Consider the following 22,129-nt stretch of genomic DNA (forward strand, 5'->3'; position numbering starts at 1 on the left):
TTACTGTTAGACTTTTAGCTTCATCATTAAAGGGAAAAATCTTATAGTGGTATAGGGGATTGTCACATAACTCTTATCACTAACTGGGATGAATTAGGGGAAAGATTATGCAAATATTTTGAAAATAAAAGTGACCACCTATCACTTTTAGAGCAACTAACTACCATTAAGAGAGCACCGCATGAGTAAATGACAGACTTTAATTATAGATTCCAAAAGACATGGGATAGAATACCTACTGTAGTAAAACCTTCCCCTGGTAATGCTTTCTAACATTACCTTAGAGCTTTCAATAGTGATATTGCTAATACCTTACAAGCCATGTGAGGGGATACCTTACCAGCTGCATATGAAATTTCCATAAGGGCAGAAAATATCTTAATTCTAGGAGGAAAGTTAGCTCCAAGGCCTCCAATGTCTTTCTTTCCTAACATGCCTACTCATAGGTCTAGAATAGCTCCTATTCCTACCACATCTACATGTCAACCTCTTGTTGTTGCCCCCTCAACTCCCACATTGTCAAGTGGGATAGATAAGATCGAGGCCATGATGCAGATGATGATGCAAAATATAAACAAAAAGTTTCAAGATCATAGCTCTAATATAGAAAGGAAGCTGCAAGACCAAAGTTCCAATCTAGAAAAGAAGATGGAAGACAACTTCACAGTGGTGCAAAAGATGAGCAACAAGATGGTGGCCTTAGAAAGGAAACAACCTCAAAACAATAGGCCCTTTCGACCTCATTATAAAAACTCCACATATAATAGGCCACTAAATCAAGGTCAGGGTTATGTTCCACACAACCAAAATAACACAAATACAACAAGGGAATTAGTTCCTCAAAACAAGTTTTCTTAAGAGCAAGACTTTTGTCCTTGCAATTATTCGTATGAATATTGTATGTGTTATAAGGCATAACCATCCCAAACATTAGTTACAGAAGATCAAGCAAAAGGACAACAATATAGTGCCACCCAACCTACAGATGGTCCTTATCAACAATAGGGTGATTGTTCTTTTATGAACCATTAGCTAGAGGAACATTGCCACGCCAACCATGATAAATATGTTGCTATGGCTCATAATACCAGAAGAAAAATAAGAGCTATTGAGAATGCTAAACCTCCACCAAATCAAGCTTCAACTTCAGAAGTTTCTCCTAAGGTCCAGTTACAAATGCACAATCAAGTGTTGCTCCCCAATAGAAGCAATACATAAACATCAAGAAGACTACTGAACCTCATGCTGCTCAAATTCAGTCATCAGTTTCCAGGGCTCCAGTCAAAGCAGTTGGCACCCCTCTCAACTACGTAGATCAAATGAAGAGGACTAGTGTTAATATTCCTTTATTGGATGTTACCACTATGCCATCACAGTTGGAGCTACTACAACAAGAATTGAAAAGTATTGAGGTGTCAAATCAATCAGCCAAAGAGGATGGTGCAAAAAGTCGGGTGCAGCTAACAAAGGAAGGAGATACAAGTAAGAAAAACATGCCTCCTTCCTTTTATGTCTCTTTGATTATAGGGGACAAACTAGTTCATAATTTCATGATTGATTTTGGAGCTAGTAGTTCTGTGATGCCTAAATGTATTGCTAACCTCCTTGGTATTGAGTATAAGCCAGTTAAATGGTAGCTCTGTTAAAACAGTGGGAATCCTAAAAGATGTGGAAATGGCATTGCACGATGTTGTGAAGTTTTCACATCATCGCCCCAAAATTTTTGGTGACCCACTTTTTTTTATCGCCTTGGCAATAATTTTTTGAAGTTGTCAAAAATTTTTTATTTCTAAAAAATTTACGCCTTGGACACCTTCGGATCAAGAGGGAGGAGGTTAAATTTATTTTTCACCTACTCATAGCTCGATTTTCTAGAACTGGCAATTTTATCCTTAGGCTGAACAAATTTTAAAGATGACATTTTTTTCGATGGTTAGAACAATATTCAATAGGATAAATCAACAAACCCCACCTCAAAATCCCTATGAGGTAGCACAGTAGAAAGAATCACTATAATCTCCCCAACCAATCTGCGAATAGCACTATTACCTCGGATGAGAACATCTTCTGACACTTTATGCGAGTCCAGGCGAACACCCACACTATCTAGCAAATACTCTATGAATGGTTTAATGCAGTAAAAATTATATGAGGAAGCATCAACATACTCCCTCGCACACCACAACTGATCCCTCTGTAAAGGTGGCACAACCAACTGTACTACATTATCATATGTGTGAGAAGAATCAATATGGAGACTCGACTCCACTGGTATCTCACACTCATCAGGACCAAGTACTCCCAAATCTTGAACATGTGTGTCAACCCCAACAACATGTTCCTCAGTAATAACTATAGGACCGTACTCACCACCAACCACCTCAATATATAAATGAACTAGGACTAGGGCTAGTGTAGATCGCAAATGCTCCAACTCCACGGTCACCTCCTCTAACTGGAACTGTGACTCCTGTAGATCTCCCTGTGTGACCTCCAAAGCCTCAGTAGTTGTTGTGAGCTCTTGGGTAAGCTTACTCACCTCCTCCTCACGATCCAAGAGTGTCTCATAGGTTGTACTCCCCCACTCAACCAGGTGATCATGGTCGGCTACCAACTATAAGTAATCCTGTCTCAAAACCCTAACAACTTCATGCAAGGCATGAAACTCTTCCAAATAAAGGTAACCACTGCTGGACTCATCTATCATAGAAGCACCCCAGTGAGTAACGGCCAACAACTGATGAGTGGTATCAAAATGCTCAAGAGCAGTAGTGATATCTCTCTTGCCAACTCTCAACTGGCCGATCACATGGTGACTCTACACTATGGGCCTCGTATGAACCGTCTCGAATATGTTTTCCACACTATGAGAGAAAGCTAAAAAAAACAAACTCCCATCTGAGTACACCTCCACACTCTGAACACAAGCATCAGACTCATCCTCATCTAACTCCGAAGAAGTTGTTTCTGAAACTATCTCATCATCACAATCTCCAGCTCCCTCGTCCTCTGCAACTAACTGAGAGTCCAGATCCTGACAAATATCATCAGGGGTCACTGACAAAGTAACTCCCTCAACTAACAAGGTAGCCCTGGCTAAAAAAAAATCTTAGCACTCAGACTCTACCTCATCCTCATTCATCTTTAGCTGGTTCCTCAAACTATGTAAACCATGTAGAGTATCTCTAGCTTCATCCTTGAAGTCCTCCTGAAGTATTGTGTGTCCAACATCTTCCTCCAAGCTGGTCTGATTTTTGTCCTCCCTAGATTCGGCTATATGTTGGTCAACAATTTCTGCAAACTCCTTGTAGAGGTTTCTAGATACCTCACTTGTAGAGACCTCTTGTTCCTCTTTCTCTTTGTTCTGTGATATAGTCCTCTTAAACATAGAAACCATCAATTCATTCATCCTTTTCTGACTTTCATCCAACATTTTCAAATTTTTTTAAAGCTTCTTCATATCCTTGTCCCACTGCTTCTAGGTACTTGAAGTAAACATGATTAACTAACTGATTTAATCTCTAATCGACCGAGTAGAATGGCAGGTCAATAGCTTTGATACCACTATAATGTCCCTGCTCAAATTTGATCTCAAAATGCTGATAAAGGCTCAAGAAATTTCATCAAACAACTCATATGCAAAGGTCATATGACTGATATAGTATTTTAGTTTTCTTTAATGACTCTTTCTTCAATTTGCATCAATGAGAATCTTTTGCAAGAAGACTCAAAATTGACTACACAATGACCTAACATGAATATGCAACTTATTTTGACAATATTCAATACATATATGTAACTAAAAACTACTTGCAATATGTTGTTACAACAAATAGTAATTATGACAAACACTTTGGATGCAACCTATGATGGCATTAATGCACTTATAGCCAAGTGATATTAACACAAACACTTGGTATGCATAATTATAACATTATTTATGCCAAAAAGAGAACCTACAGCCAATTGACATTTTGTCAAACAATTGACATGCAAACTAATAAGCTGATCATGAATGATAAATACATATTCAATTACAACTATATCAGACCAGCAACTTATGTCTCCTTTGTTGCACATAATATGTCAACTACAATGCTAGTATGAAATGGCCAAGACTCTTGGCTTACATCCGCAAGAATAATGCTTAAATCTGTTACAAACTTTCACCTATAACCTTACCTTCTAATATGCATCTAAATGATAAGAACAATGCATAAAATATCCAAAGAAACTTGATTGTAGATGGTTGTAGTAATTTTCTACAACAACAAATCTACCTGCTGAGAATGAAGCCCAAGATGCCTATTTATTCTTTTTTTCCACTTTCTCTAGAAACTTTCAGAACATTATTTTATTTATTAAGTGACTTTATTAAATATTTTATAGTTCAAGTCACTTTATTAAATTAATTAAATATAAAGTTACCTTTTAATATTTGTTTATTTGATAACTTTATAAATAATGAACTTAATACCACTTATTTATTTAATTAAAATAATTAATTAATCATCCTCATAGCATATTCATTATTTTGGACAACTTAATTAATTAAATTAATTAAATCAAATTACCTCCAAAAAAGGGGACATGACAAGCTATGACCTTAAACTTATTGGAAAGGACGCAACAACTTGATCACAAGGTACATTTTTGGAACTGCATGAGTTATTAAGAAAAATAATCTACGAAAACATAAAAAAATCTAATTTAAAATATTAAACATACCTCAAGAGATTTTTAATTAATCTTCATCATATTATTATAATAAATACTTACATACGTACATATAAATATAAAAATGAAATGACACCAATAAAATATAATAACGTAATTTAATAATGTCACCCCATTAATATACTTACATGAACATATATAAGTATATATTATAATAATAACATTTGAAACTATAGTCTTTCCAACTCTTCCTTCCAACCTTTTTTTTTTTTCCCTCTCTTTTCTTTATCGATTTACACACTTGGTAATTCGTTATGATAAATGTTCTATAACCAACAGAATCCAAGAAGGCACGGCTCTCCTTTAAACTGAAGTCATGTACGAAGTTCGACACCTTTTGTATATACTCGTCTACCTTTTCATATTAACACATTCAACATTTGCATCTGCATTATCATTAACCTTCCATTAATATTGCATTCTTTTTTCTTTTAACATCTCCAACATTTGATTCCACATAATTCCTTAAGCAAAAGTTTCTTTTTATTTAATTCCAGTCTTTGCATTCACTACAAGAGTAATTCTGCCGTAAGAACTCGGCCCTTGGAGTAAATTTGCATTGATATGTCTGCAACAAAAGAAGAGTAAATCCCAATTCGAATTGCAAGGACTCAAGCATATCCAGTGTTTACATCAGGTCATGTTATGACATGTCAGTATTATTTTATTACTTCCAAAGCAGCCAATTAGGCATCTAAGATTTTAGCATTTCAAATTTATTTATTTTCAAGATTCAATATGAGTTGCTTCTTACTCAATTTCATTATTATTAATCCTTTTTTCTTAAACTTCCATATGTCAATTGGATACAACTCATATGTAAGTGTCTTAAAGAACATTTAAAATCTAAACTGGAAACACTATTGAATGAGTAATGCTCATTTCAAGAATATGCTTTATGATGTCGCAATTTGTGATAAAAGATATTAAGAGCAGGGTGCTCATAACATTTCCAAAATGGCTGGGATTCAATGTAGCCATGAAATGGTGAAGAAGTGTAAAAAAGGCAGAGTGCTCATAATCTTTCAAGCACCTGCGAATCACCGGCTATGAAGCCACCTATGGTGAAGAGGTGGAATGAACTTGCAAGGAAACAGAAAAGATATTAGACATGAATAACTTAATTAATGAAATACTTAATAGCTCATGCCTATTCATAAAATGGAACCTGTTGTCAAGTTGAGTGGTGGTGATCGGGTTGGTGAACCGCAAAGTAGTTTACAAGCATTTTTTCCATCTAATGATCACTTGATGTCAGTAGCACAAGTTATGTAAGCGTTTTCATTTCATAATTGAGCGGACATTCGAAACACCATAATGCTTAGGTGGCTGGACTGAAGAACATCCCAAGCTCAATCCCAAGGTAGGGAGGGTCATTCTAATTTAGTTGAATGTGTGGGGATAAGCATGGTCTTAGGTTGGGAGCTTAAGCATATGTCAATGCTTCTCCTTTCACCAATGTCGAGGCTTGCATAACCAGCTAAAGATCCTCCGATGATACTTGTATGTTCCTTTCTTTCTTGTTAAGCATTTACTTTACTGTTAATCAGTTGATCATATATAAAGTTATGATAGTTAGTTGTTAATCTATTTATTTCAGTTGATCATGAATTATAGTTATGAATAGTTAGTCGTTGATCTAGTTATTCAATTGAATATGATTATAGTTATTTTATGTTGATCATGTATACAATTATGATAGTTAGTCGTTAACCTGTTTATTTCAGCTAATCATGAATTATAGTTATGAATAGTTAGTTGTTAATCTATTTATTTCAGCTGATCCTGAATTACAGTTATGAATAGTCCATCGTTGATCTTGAATATGATTACAGTTAATTTGAGTTAAATGTTGAAAGCAGTTAATATCATGGGAAAAGGATTCAATTATCTACATATTATGCTGGGAGTTTTTACTTAAAACCATTTATGAATTAGATATGAAAATTAGTTTGTCACAAGAAGACTCATGCCGAATGAGAGAGCCAAATCTAAACAGCCTACACATATTATTATCACCTAAAGAAATTTAAAAAGCTGCAATTATAAGTATCTCAAGGTCATCAAAGTTTGAACATCAATATTTTTGTTATTATCGTGCAATCCTTTATCAATCCGATGAACTTTCCAAATGTTTGCCCCAAATATTAGACTTCATGGTAGTCTTCAACTTAAATTTTCTCAAACCTCCAAATCATCTCCATACCTAATAGTAAGACTCAGAAGTGAATTAAATACATACATATACATATATATTAGTGTCCCTGTCAAAGTAATGAGAATCAGAATTGGATCGAAATCAGCAAGGCTGAATCAAATCACGAATCGGCCATGAATTGATAAATTAAAAAAACCCTAGAAATTTAGTGAGTAACTTATTTCATAAACCCTTTATCGCTGATTTGATTCATCGATTCACAAAATCATTGGGCTTGAATTGAATTTTTGAATCACGTGAATCGTTGTGATTCTTGTTATTGTGACTCTTTGTGTCTCTCTGTGTATAAATTATTTGTCCACCAGAGTTTAGGCTTAATTCATAAATTACCAAATGGACATTTATATCCACATTAATGCCCTTTGCAATGGAAACAAAGAACTTCTTATATCTAGTCCCACACAAATAATTCTGATGACATTTTCTCAAAAATTCATAGAAACAATAAATTTCAGCAAACTTACAATATCAGGCTTCAAAAAAACATAAATATATACGTAGAAAGTGCCAGCATAATTTTTTTCCTTTCCAGAGCAAGTCAATTCAAATCTTTTTCTCTGTTGTTTTGTATTCTCCACTAAACTTAATCTCAGAGATTACTATTAGCTCCATCCGTGGAAGTATAGAAGACTATGAGTTTATTAGGATTAAACACGAAAATTGCCTTTTGTAAAGTCTTTTATCCACAATATTTCAAATAAGATCAATACAAGAATTTCATGACCCATCTCAATTTTGAAAATACCTTTATAAAGGCTTGACAAATTTTTGCAAGATCTTCCATTTTTTACAATATCTTGAAGCTCCAAGATCTTCACAAATTGTCCTTTAAAGCACAAATGTAAACTCTAAAATAAATTCACCTATGGATGGAATTGGGTTTCTGTCCAATTTTGGAGTACTCCCAAGGGTTTCCATCCTCAAGCTTCCTAAAAAATCAGTAGCTCTCAAAGCTAGTCTAATAGAATAATTAACCATATATAATAATAATGAGTCCCTCCCTTTTCTTTCAAAGCCAATTGTGGAACTCTTTACATTCCATCAACTTGTCTCTTGGCATTCCATTTCTCTATCTTTTAATTTGAATAAAGTGACTTTTTATTTTATAATTCTGCTTGACACAAAAAACCACCATAATTGCTCCATTTAATAATAAATTGTCATTATATTTGAACACTTAGTTTTTAATTTTTAAATGATTTTTAATGTCTCAAAAACGGAATATTACATGTATAGAAAGTCATTAAAATGTGTTACCAAACAGCTCCAAAACATTCTCTGAATGGCATGTGAAGCTCAACACACCACAACACGTTCCTCCTTGATCCCTTAAGTCTTAGCATATATTTTGTCTAGGCTAAAAGAACTCAAATTTAGACATCGCAAAAACCTGAGTTGTCCAAAAATATCACAAATATGAGAACAAATCTTAAGCTACAAAGAAAACCATCAAAAGATACCTAAATTGAAATACTACACAAACCATCTAACCATGTTCACCAAACCATACAACTTGAAATCCTAATGTGTAGCAATGCAAAGGCTTGCAATCCATCCCTAATAGCCAACCTCACTGGCAGTGTGAGGCCTCGCCCCGACCCTTCATAGCCCTAGTTGTTATTTTATCATTTTGATACTCATGACTCGAGATGTTCGAGACACTATTAGATACTTGAACATATCATATTATTTCATGTTGTGTGATGTTGTTTTCAGATATTGATGTTCGTCATTTAATGCTTTATGTATATGTATGTGATGAATTAAGTAAAATGTAGGATTAACACATTGATTTTGGAATCTTTATGATTAAGGATATAAGTAGGATGCAAGAAACCCTAATTTATGTATGTTTCAATTTATGTAAATTTTTGATACATATGTATGTACATGTGATTTTTCGGGACTACTGATGTGCGCAATGAGTGTGCAGATGTTTTAGTCGAGGAAATTGACGGAGGAACAAAACTGATCTCCATGTCCTAATTTTGGAAACCTTGTTGTTCATAATTGAAGTATTGTATTGTGAGATGTATGTATGTATCTCTTTCCGTGTTTAGTAAATGTGAATGTCTCGTCATTATGTTCTTTTGGTGTTGCTTGACACTCGTGAATTGTTTATGTTCTTTGCGTGCTAGCTAGGGTTTCTATGTAGCCTTTGGACCTAAGTTAATTTTAGTCAATGTCAGTTTGCTAGTTGGGTTCTTAGTCAAGTTTAGTCACCCTTAATCCGGATTAGTGCTTAATCTGCTTTTTAAGAGTTGTTAGTGGGTCCTAATTATTTCCTAGCCTTTGTGTGGCTCTAAACCTATTCATAAGGCTTTAAAACATGAGATAATTATACCCAAGGGGTATTTGTATGGGTTAGGGGTCTTTTCCAACCCCTAAGCCTCTTTTATTGACTTTTGAGGTCACTCAAAAAGTCTCCTTTTGCCTTTGTGCGAAAATTGACCATGGTTATCTTGAGTTACCTCACCTCACCTCCATTTAGGGTTTCACCATAGTGTAGGTTGAGTCAGGAGTTTCTAGAATTGTAAGTGGGTGGGTGTAGTTATTGCTCCTTTTGGGTGGTTGAGTTGGAGGCTTATTTAGAGGCCTTCATTAGACTAGTTGAGGTTGTTACCCAATCTCTACATTTAGAGAGGAATGCTTGAAGGTTGAAGGAAGGAAAGGGATACTCTACTCAAACTTGTTCATTGCCATTACATCTTTGTGAAGGTAAGAAATTCTCATCTCCCATATTCAGTTTTTATGTTTTGTTTCATGTTCATGTTACCTTGTTGTTGTTTCACTGTTTGTATGGATGTGGCTATGTTGGAAAGATTTGATAACCATGTTATTTTGGTTGTTTTTCCTTTCTTGTTTATGTTTGAAATTTTAATTTTTCCTTGCATGGGTGTTTTGGTATTACTCACCCTTGGAGAGGGCAGAAGTGACCAATTTTGGGAAAGGTCTATTTAGTTGGACTCCAACCAGTGTAGAGTCTCTTCTCAAGATGAGAAGAGGGATAAAGGGTAGGGTGTTATGGGCCCCTACCCATCAGCACAAACCTGGTATGAGTATGGCATGTTTAAATAGAAGAACGAAAGTTCTTGGTTATTAGCCCCGATTGGGCATCTGAATTGGTGTTGTGCTTGACTTCTCCTGTTGGAAGAATCCACCTTTCCCTAGTCTTGATTCATTGTGAATCCTATTGTGTAAACCATGTATGATTATGCTTGTTTGATTTTCTTTTTGTTCTGCTTGGTTGTCACCCGATCAGTTATTGGTTTCCTCCATGGTTCTTGAAAAGAGATTCAGAAAACATTACAAATTCCTTGATTTTGATCATGAGGAAAAATTTTATTTAATTGTTGTAATTTGGTATTGAGATCCTATTGTAAATTGTATTTTAAACCTTATTGTAAATGGAAACGAAGCCGGGTTCTCTTCCTGGTTCTTTCCCGGCTGAGCCCTTGAATCAGGTTGTTAATGAAATAAGTGATTGAGTAATTTTTGCTTCTCTTGGAGTTTTCGTATTTATTTCGTCATATGAATGTATATCAAAGACAAGATGAAATGAGGATGTTCAATTATGCAAGATTCAAATTGTAAATGTATGGTATCTCCTTTGGGTTTGATATGATTTAGTCCATGGTTGTTGTGTTGAAAGTAAATTTGCAAGAAATTTGTGTGCTAGATACTCCCTTCAAATGAATAGAACATCATCATCCTGATCTCCTTATTTTCTCAATTGCCATAAGAGTAGTTTAGTCACTATGATATTCAAATTATGTGCTCCATCAGTTACAATAGATAGATAAATGAATATGTAGATGAATATACAAGGTAATTTGGGTTTCATTGAAATGCATGGCCATTTGAGGTTCATGGAAATAATAAATCAAAAATTCATAAGAGAATGCATACACCTATTTTTGTAATATAGTTGCAAAGAAATATACAATGAGTTTCAAGAGAGAGAGAGAAGACAAATTGTCAAATATCCACCTACAGGATGCTGGAGTTTGTATGAGAGAATGTAATAATACTTGATTTGAAATAGAGAATATTCTAAAAATCTGTTTGTGTTTAAATTAAAAAAAAATTAAAAGTAAATGATATCAAGTAAAATGCCTAAGTTATAAAACCTTTATAGCTTAAATATCTTAAGTATCCTATCCTTCACCAAATAATTTTTTTTTGCATTTACTACTTCCTTCTTGGCACGAGCTCTTTAGGAAGGATACGATTTGTTTTTGCTAAGTAGATTTTAGCTTGTTTAGGGTGACATCATCCTAGCTTCCTCATTAAATTTGTAGCCCTTGCTATCCTAAGAAGAGACCTTTTGGGTTAATGCATTGCCAGAGAGAATTTGTTCAAAACTTTCTCCCACCCTTTTTAAACATTGGTCGCCACATCTCTGTTAGATTTGGGTCAGTGCTAGGTACTCTTGGGCAGAGCGCCTCTTACTGGACAGAGCATTTGGAAAAAGCGCATGGGGAAGTAGGTTTAGCTTAGTCTTGCTTCTTATGTTTTTTTTAATACTTGCACTCCACCTGGGTCGCATGTTTGGGGAGGAAGCTTGCCATGTACTTTCTTGGGCAGAGCATTGTCCCAAGTGCAGCGCTTGGGAAGGGCTCCTGCCCTTTGGAATTTGACATGGGGTGTAGGGGGGAATAGGGATAGCTTAGATGTTTAGGATAGTTTTTAATTTAGTATTAGTTTGTTAAGTTTTGTTTTTGTTTTTTAAAAATTTTAATTAGTTAGTTCAAAATGTTATTATTTTGTTAGTATAGTATTGCTAAAAGGATAAGTTTACTTTTAGAAATTAGTTTAATGCATCTATGTTATAAGTTAGTTAATAGTTTAGTTGGAAATGTATTTTAAGTTATTTGTATAATTTGTAGATTTATAGTGTAATATGTAGTTAAGTTTCATAGATTTAGTTGATAGTTAAATTAGTATTATTAGTTAGAAAATGTTTTATTGAAGTTATTTGAATTGTTACATTTATTTTATGAAGAAAAGTTTTTTTTTTTTTTTTTTTTTTTTTAATTGTTTAGATGGGTTACTTTTATTAAGTATTAAATTTAGTTAATTTGTTTTTCAATTCTTCAATTTTAGATTTAGTTAGTTAGTTTTAAATTAAAATTAATTACTAGTTAGTTAATTCATTATATGACAAGTTAAGAGTCGCAATTATAACATTTAATTTTATTATTGATATTAGTGTCTTAATATGTTCTAAATTAAAATTCATGCACGCAATCTTAGTATAAATTAGATAATGATAAAATAGTTGGTAGATGTATCATTAAGTCTGGCAAGTGATTAGTCGATAAATATTAATTTATTTAGTACGTTCGTTTATTGATTTAATATCAAAAGATTAGATTAGAAGTTTTGTGAGAAATGTTAATATTGATTGTTTAAATTTTGATCATAATTATGTAAATTGAGTTTTGATGACTATTAGTTATAATTAAATGTATGATTGATTCACTAAGAAAATTAAGATAGTATTCAATTGGAGTTAGTTTAGTTTTAAATCAATTTAATTGTTTTACTATCTTATAAAGTTTTAAATTAATGGTTGTTTAATTAATTGACTTTATTAAAATGATAATCAAAATGATTGCTTTAAAAATTATAGCTAATAATGTTTTAGTTTTGTTAAAGTATTGTTAAAAATTGTAGATAACGTGTCATGAAATATTTTTATTATCTTAATTTAAATTCATATGGTCATTATATTAGAAATGTCTTATTTGATTTTTTATAAAATTACGATTGGAATAAAATTAAGTATAGTTTATACAGGTGTATGGGTAGATGCGATATGTCTTTTAATGAGTTCTTATTTTTGATAATTCGAATGAATTTAAGAGAAGTCAGCTTTAAATTATTTAAGGATAGATATTAGATTTAGATAGTTTAGGTTTTCAGATTTGTTTTACTTGTTTCTTATTGTTGAAGATTAATGTAGAGAACCTGTACTAAAACTTTTATCTATCATTTCAACTTAGAGCACTTTAATTTTTAAAAACACAAAAAAAAAAGATTTGTGTGTTTTTGCCCTCATAGGTTTGGGCATGACATTTTGGTATCAGAGCCAGTGTTTCAACACTAGGAACCTTAAACCCTTACGCTTCTGAAACTTAAATATAAACATTAAATTGTGTAGGATGCCTCCTGTTACTCGAAGCAACCCATGAGGCAGAGGTCGTAGGGCGAGAGGTGGTAGAGCGGGACAGGGGGATGGACCACCTCCACTGCCACCACCACCACCTCCACCTCCACCACCACCTAACCCAAATCAGGACATTATTGATGCACTTCAGACTTTGATCGGTGTAGTTCAGCAGAGGGTTGTACTGATAGTTCAGCCAGTTCAGCATATTCCAGTAGTGGAAGCAGAGGGACCCGGAGGAGGCAGGCCTAGAGGCAGAGAAATGACTAGGAGTCCCCCACCGAGACAGTTAGAGGGTCTGGGTGAGCACGAGGAAGAGTCAATACACCAGAGAGGACCCCTATTTGATAGACCTCCTAAACATGTAGGAGATGATATCAGGGAATTGATTCGACTTGGGCCACCATTATTTACGAGTTCCACTGAGGGAACAGTAGCAGAGGCATGGTTGCAGAGCCTACAGTGGTGCTTTGGATTACAACCCTATGGGAGTAATCTAAAGGCACGCCTAGCAGTTCATCAGTTGAGGGGGGATGCCTCCAATTGGTGGCATTAGGAGGAGATCATAGGTGGAGTGAGGATGGATACCGTCACATGAGAATCATTCTTAGAAAGATTTTGAGAGAGGTACTTGTCAGAGCATTTTCGACAGAAACAGATAGAGGAGTTTCATTCTCTTTATCAGAGAGGTTTTATAGTGACTCATTATGAGAGTAGGTTTATCGAGCTCCTTCCTTATGTGGAATACATGAAGGATGAGAAACTACGGGTACATCATTTTATCATGGGTTTGAATTTCTCACTTTAGGGTCTAGTTCAGATGGCCTTCCCTACCACCTTCAGACAGGTTGTGGAGATAGCACTAGTGGTAGAGGATACTCGAGGCAGACAGGAATCACAGGATCGGTCTCAGAATCGAAACTCTACCCGATAGAAACCCCCTTGAAAAGGGAATCAAAATTATACACCAGCGTCCTCTAAGGGCCAATAGTCTCAGTAGATGCAACAGGAACCCTCATAGGGTTATCAGGGCTCTAAACCCAGGCAGTGGAAGTTACAGTAGGACCAGAAAGTACATACACCATAGTCACAGTCAGTACAGACTCAGCAGTCTTCCAGGGGTGGATACAGTGGGTCTAGCAGGTCAGGGGGCCCACAGTAATCGGGATCACAGGATACATGATCCTATACCCAAGGGCCATGCTATACGTGTGGTGGCATGGGTCATATAGCTAGAGAGTGTCAGCAGGGATAGTCATCTAGTGGTCAGAGAGGGGTTCTTTCAGAGCCGACAGTGGGAGACATAGGCAGGTCTCACAGAGTTTCTATAGTGGTTGACAACCGCCAGATTGAGCATCAGGGTACAGTTATTGAGGCTTCAGGTGGAGTTGGCCAGCCAGTTAGTGCTAGAGACTATCATTATTATTTCCTAACAGACCCTAGCTTCTCGAGGTCGAGAGCTGGACCAAGTTAGGGTCTAGGGGGAATGTTGCGATGAGGTCATGATTTCTTGGGAGGATGCAACACGGATGTGATCTCTATACCCTTGTCTTTTGATGAACTCCAGGAGGGAGTTCATGCCTAGTGGGGGAGGATATGAGGCCTCGCCCTGACCCTCTGTAGCCCTAGTTGTTATTTTATCATTTTGATACTCACGACTCGAGATGGTCGAGACACTATCAGATACTTGAACATATCATATTATTTCATGTTGTGTGATGTTGTTTTTAGATATTGATGTCCGTCATTTAATGCTTTATGTATATGTATGTGATGAATTAAGTAAAATGTAGGATTAACACATTGATTTTGGAATCTTTATGATTAAGGATATAAGTAGGATGCAAGAAACCCTGATTTATGTATGTTTCAATTTATGTAAATTTTTGATACGTATGTATGTACATGTGATTTTTCGGGACTACTGATGTGCGCAATGAGTGTGCAGATGTTTTAGTCGAGGAAACTGACGGAGGAACAGAACTGATCTTCATGTCCTAATTTTGGAAACCTTGTTGTTCGTAATTGAAGTATTGTATTGTGAGATGTATGTATGTATCTCTTTCCGTGTTTAGTAAATGTGAATGTCTCATAATTATGTTCTTTTGGTGTCACTTGACACTCGTGAATTGTTTATGTTCTTTGCGTGCTAGCTAGGGTTGCTGTGTAGCCTTTGGACCTAAGTCAATTTTAGTCAATGTCAGTTTTCTAATTGGGTTCTTAGTCAAGTTTAGTCACCCTTAATCCGGATTAGTGCTTAATCTGCTTTTTAAGAGTTGTTAGTGGGTCCTAATTATTTCCTAGCCTTTGTGTGGCTCTAAACCTATTCATAAGGCTTTAAAACATGAGATAATTATACCCAAGGGGTATGGGTATGGGTTAGGGGTCTTTTCCAACCCCTAAGCCCCTTTTATTGACTTTTGAGGTCACTCAAAAAGTCTCTTTTTGCTTTTGTGCGAAAATTGACCATGGTTATCTTGAGTTACCTCACCTCACCTCCATTTAGGGTTTCACCATAGTGTAGGTTGAGTTAGGAGTTTTTAGAATTGTAAGTGGGTGGGTGTAGTTATTGCTCCTTTTGGGTGGTTGAGTTGGAGGCTTATTTAGAGGCCTTCATTAGACTAGTTGAGGTTGTTACCCAATCTCTACATTTAGAGAGGAATGCTTGAAGGTTGAAGGAAGGAAAGGGATACTCTACTCAAACTTGTTCATTGCCATTACCTCTTTGTGAAGGTAGGAAATTCTCATCTCCCCTATTCAATTTTTATGTTTTGTTTCATGTTCATGTTACCTTGTTGTTGTTTCACTGTTTGTATGGATGTGGGTATGTTGGAAAGATTTGATAACAATGTTATTTTGGTTATTTTTCCTTTCTTGTTTATGTTTGAAATTTTGAGTTTTCCTTGCATAGGTGTTTTGGTATTACTCACCCTTGGAGAGGGCAGAAGTGACCAATTTTGGGAAAGGTCTGTTTAGTTGGACTCCAACCAGTGTAGAGTCTCTTCTTAGGATGAGAAGAGGGATAAAGGGTAGGGTGTTATGGGCCCCTACCCATCAGCACAAACCTGGTATGAGTATGGCATGTTTAAATGGAAGAACGAAAGTTCTTGGTTATTAGCCCCGATTGGGCATTTGAATTGGTGTTGTGCTTGACTTCTCCTGTTGGAAGAATCCACCTTTCCCTAGTCTTGATTCATTGTGAATCCTATTGTGTAAACCATGTATGATTATGCATGTTTGATTTTTTTTTTGTTCTGCTTGGTTGTCACCCGATCAATTATTGGTTTCCTCCATGGTTCTTGAAAAGAGATTCAGAAAACATTACAAATTCCTTGATTTTGACTATGAGGCAAAATTTGATTTAAATATTGAAATTTGGGATTGAGATCCTATTGTAAATTGTATTTTAAACCTTATTGTAAATGGCAACAAAGCCAGGTTTTCTTTCTGGTTCTTTCTCGGCTGAGCCCTTGAATAAGGTTGTTAATGAAATAAGTGATTGAGTAATTTTTTCTTCTCTTGGAGTTTTTGTATTTATTTCATCATATGAATGTATATCAAAGACAAGATGAAATGAGGATGTTCAATTATGCAAGATTCAAATTGTAAATGTATGGTATCTCCTTTGGGTTTGATATGATTTAGTCCATGGTTGTTGTGTTGAAAGTAAATTTGCAAGAAATTTGTGTGCTAGATACTCCCTTCAAATGAATAGAACATCATCATCCTGATCTCCTTATTTTCTCAATTGCCATAAGACTAGTTTAGTCACTATGTTATTCAAATTATGTGCTCCATCAGTTACAATAGACAGATAAATGAATATGTAGATGAATATACGAGGTAATTTGGGTTTCATTGAAATGCGTGGCCATTTGAGATTCATGGAAATAATAAATCAGAAATTCATAAGAGAATGCATACACCTATTGTTGTAATATAGTTGCAAAGAAATATACAATGAGTTTCAAGAGAGAGAGAGAAGACAAATTGTCAAATATCCACCTACAGGATGCTGGAGTTTTAATGAGAGAATGTAATAATTCTTGATTTGAAACAGAGAATATTCTAAAAATTTGTTTGTGTTTAAATTAAAAAAAATTAAAAGTGAATGATATCAAGTAAAATTCCTAAGTTATAAAACCTTTATAGCTTAAATATCTTAAGTATCCTATCCTTCACCAAATAAACTTTTTTTGCATTTATTACTTCCTTCTTGGCACGAGCTCTTTAGGAAGGATACGATTTGTTTTTGCTAAGTAGATTTTAGCTTGTTTAGGGTGACATCATCCTAGCTTCCTCATTAAATTCGTAGCCCTTGCTATCCTAAGAAGTGACCTTTTGGGTTAATGCATTGTCAGAGAGAATTTGTTCAAAACTTTCTCCCACCCTTTTTAAACATTGGTCGCCACATCTCTGTTAGATTTGGGTCACAAGTGCATGGGGAAGTAGGTTTAGCTTAGTCTTGCTTCTTATGTTTTTTTTAATCCTTGCACTCCACCTGGGTCACATGTTTGGGGAGGAAGCTTGCCATGTACTTTCTTGGGTAGAGCGCTATCCCAAGTGCAGCGCTCCTGCCCTTTGGAGTTTGACATGGGGTGTAGGGGGGAATAGGGATAGGTTAGATGTTTAGGATAGTTCTTAATTTAGTATTCGTTTGTTAAGTTTTGTTTTTGTTTGTTAAAATTTTTAATTAGTTAGATCAAAATGTTATTATTTTGTTAGTATAGTATTGCTAAAAGGATTAGTTTATTTTTAGAAATTAGTTTAATGCATCTATGTTATAAGTTAGTTAATAGTTTAGTTGGAAATGTATTTTAAGTTATTTGTATAATTTGTAGATTTATAATGTAATATGTAGTTAAGTTTCATAGATTTAGTTGATAGTTAAATTAGTATTATTAGTTAGAAAATGTTTTATTGAAGTTATTTGAATTGTTACATTTATTTTATGAAGAAAAGTTTTTTTTTTTTTTTTAAAAAATTGTTTAGATGGGTTACTTTTATTAAGTATTAAATTTAGTTAGTTTGTTTTTCAATTCTTCAATTTTAGATTTAGTTAGTTAGTTTTAAATTAAAATTAATTACTAGTTAGTTAATTCATTATATGACAAGTTAAGAGTCGCAATTATAATGTTTAATTTTATTATTGATATTAGTGTCTTAATATGTTCTAAATTAAAATTCATGCACGCAATCTTAGTATAAATTAGATAATGATAAAATAGTTGGTAGATGTATCATTAAGTCTGGCAAGTGATTAGTCGGTAAATATTAATTTATTTAGTACGTTCGTTTATTGATTTAATATCAAAAGATTAGATTAGAAGTTTTGCGAGAAATGTTAATATTGATTGTTTAAATTTTGATCATAATTATGTAAATTGAGTTTTGATGACTATTAGTTATAATTAAATGTATGATTGATTAACTAATAAAATTAAGATAGTATTCAATTGGAGTTAGTTTAGTTTTAAATCAATTTAATTGTTTTACTATCTTATAAAGTTTTAAATTAATGGTTGGTTAATTAATTGACTTTATTGAAATGATAATCAAAATGATTGCTTTAAAAATTATAGCTAATAATGTTTTAGTTTTGTTAAAGTATTGTTAAAAATTGTAGATAAAGTGTCATGAAATATTTTTATTATCTTAATTTAAATTCATACGGTCATTATATTAGAAATGTTTTATTTGATTTTTTATAAAATTACGATTGGAATAAAATTAAGTATAGTTTATATAGGTGTATGGGTAGATGCGATATGTCTTTTAATGAGTTCTTGTTTTTGATAATTTGAATGAATTTAAGAGAAGTCAGTTTTAAATTATTTAAGGATAGATATTAGATTTAGATAGTTTAGGTTTTCAAATTTGTTTTACTTGTTTCTTATTGTTGAAGGTTAATGTAGAGAACCTGTACTAAAACTTTTATCTATCATTTCAACTTAGAGCATTTTAATTTTTAAAAACACACAAAAAAAAGATTTGTGTGTTTTTACCCTCATAGGTTTGGGCATGACAGGTAGCAAAGAGCACATCATTATTTCTTCAAAAGGAAAATTGAGAAACTAGAAGCATGATAGTGCAATATTCATATCCCAAAACCAATATGATTAGAACCACAGGTAGCTATCATCTAATGGGGAGGAATGCAAAGCATTCTTCAATAAGATCTTCAAATAATCTTTCTACATATTCCATCTTCCAAATATAACTTATACTGTTTTAGAATCATCATTTGAGCACTCAATGCCAAAAACTTATTGGCCTTGAAGCACTCATCACAGCAAATCAATCATCTGATACTCTTTTCTGCATTTTTTTCTTCAAATCTTCATCAATCAATGACCCTTCAAATCTTATTCATTTATCAATACCTATATTCCATGATGTTTTGAGGACGATAGGGGATGAATTTTTGGATTGTTTCCCAAGGGACCAAAAATAGGGTGCAGCAAGGGACCGCAATATGTGTGTGTGTGTGTAATGTCCCCTTTTTGGGACGTCAAAAAAGTTAAAGACATATTATATATAATATTAAAATTGACTTGCAGAACATGGACCCAAAATATAAAAGGTCAATTTAATATTATAAAGTGGGCTAAAAAGGATAGAGAGAGATAAGACGAAAGGCCAAGATGGGAGTTGAAGAGTCACAGCTGTGAAGATAAAGGGAGATGAGACTCATTCATTTTGCTATGCTTGGTTTATTAATAAGACTTCAGTTTCTCTCTTGCGAGAGTATTCAGAAAGCTTCAACTTTCAGCTAGCATGAGGGTGTAGCCCCTCGTGCTGGCAGACAGTGGATGCAACCCCTTTTGTCTGTGGAGACATCACTTTAGGTGTCTCATATGCACTTAAAAGTTCTTCTCTAAGTGTTCCAATCTAACTATAAAATCTTTGTTCAAAGATTGGATTTGAATGTTGGTTATTGTATTGCTGTTGTATAATGCAGTAACGTTGTTTTAAGGACTTTTATGAGAGCTTTTTGGTCTTATATTGTAGGTCTGTAATGCATTTTTATATGCTTGAATCTTGTGTATCATTTTGAGAAAGAACGGTCTAATATCTTTTGGGGTTTCTGCTAGCTTTTATTACGTTTTTGCAATACATCTGCATCTGTTTAATTTTGAACATACTTTGAGGAAAGACAAGTAAATATCTGGTTTAGGATATTTATTTATTTAATTAATTAATTAATTAATTTTTTTTTTTTTGAAATGTATTAAAATATTTTATGTAGCATATAGCATATAATGACAACAATTATGGTGAAATTTAAAAATGTCTTGTCTAAGAGACAAATTAAGCTTGCAACTCTAACATTTGAAACATATAATGAATGAATGAACTTGATGCTAGCTTAGACCCATTACTTAATGTCAAAGACCACATCAATTTTTTTCCACTTTTTTTCCATAAAAAAATTAACTTGTGTTGGTTTTCAATGTATTCCATAGCATTTTGGGGATGGGGAGGTGGCGGTGGCGCCAGCAAGGAAGGGCGGTGGGGGGGAGTAAGGGATAAAAATGAAGTACTTTACTATTATTGTTAATGTAGTTTTAGTTGGTCTCAAACACAATTAGTGCAAGCATCCATAACCTTTGTAGTCAATATTGCACATAGTCACTGATTCGCTACAAACCCACTACATGACAGACATTATCAAAGAACCCAAAATCTTATATTTTTATTCGTGTAGAGGATTGACTGCTTCACAAAAATGTAGTTCACTTATTATATTTTAAACTATAATATTTTTATCATGGTTAATTTGTTTCTTGTCTCATGTTCTTAATTTAGACATCAATAATGATGAAGTGCACTACACTATATCTTCCATTCAATGAATTTCAATTTTCTTACTTCATTTATTCAATTTGGTCATTATTGTTTAATCAAAAACAATAAAAAATAAATAATTTGAAAATTAAAAGAAAACCAACACAACAAAAGGTGATCTCTATCAACCTACCATTTCCACCTTCCACTTCAATTTAAGAGGTGTGTCAATAACAAAGTCATTTTTCATCATGTAAAGGTATTAGTACAAATACCATATGAACTACAGTATATACTTAAAATTTGCAAACATCAAATTTGAATACTTGCACATTTTCTTGAAGCCAAAATCATGAGGAATCACTGTATAAAATTCACTGTGAGATGACGAAATGTAATTAAAAATATGTTATTATATTGTGTTTGCAACTAATGATAATATAAATATGCTCACAATATAAATTAACTAATAAAACTCATCTTATGGGGAATAAACTTTCAAACGAAGAACATGAAACATGATATCCAATAGACGAACAAAAGTACAAGACCATAAAATTTCTTAGGAAACCTTTTAATAAGTATTAGGAATAACAAAAATCTGAGGCAAGAGCCAACAATGCAATGGTACTAGTCAATTTGAGCTTAACACATAATGATACTTAATTTCAAGAAATAATAAAAAGTAATGTTGGCTTTGGCTCATTTCCTATTAAAAAAACAAAAAACAACAGAAATTTGGCTTTAATATTTCTGAAAACTATTTTATGAGACAAAGAAATAATGACATATGATGCACATAAATCAAAGGCTCATAACATATTACAAGATTTTTGTAACAACATATAACATGGCATATGTCAAAATAATTGAACATTCAAATCTATAGCTTTCAAATCAAATCTAAATTTTGTGACCACTAGTGAAACAAGAAGACTTCTAGCTATAAGCATGTCAATACTTATTACGCTCTAAGAATTTATCAGTCATATAATAAGCACATATTCAATTTGAAGCTTAGGCCCAAATGGGCATAAGTAATTTCACATCTACAAGCTTTGAAATAATAGTTGAACTATACATTTAAGCAAACTTGTGTTAGGAACAATGATCTTGTCATCCTCAATTTTGTATTCAAAAAATTGGGACAAACGTATAGAAAATTCCGTTGAATAAATTTTCTAAGTAGTTTCTTTAGTTGTTTTTTCTTGATC

General features: G+C 33.7%; 1 pseudogene; it reads right to left on the minus strand.

Annotated features, from left to right (window-relative positions):
- Nucleotides 1-1,945: 1,945 nt before the first annotated feature.
- The window catches only part of LOC149570981 (poly [ADP-ribose] polymerase 2-like), a 94,152-nt pseudogene continuing 73,968 nt past the window's right edge, over nt 1,946-22,129 (minus strand).

This window comes from Cupressus sempervirens, chromosome 2, assembly GCF_028749045.1.
Source record: "Cupressus sempervirens isolate cs-2001-9-10 chromosome 2, ASM2874904v1, whole genome shotgun sequence".
In the NCBI taxonomy this organism is placed as follows: Eukaryota; Viridiplantae; Streptophyta; class Pinopsida; order Cupressales; family Cupressaceae; genus Cupressus; species Cupressus sempervirens.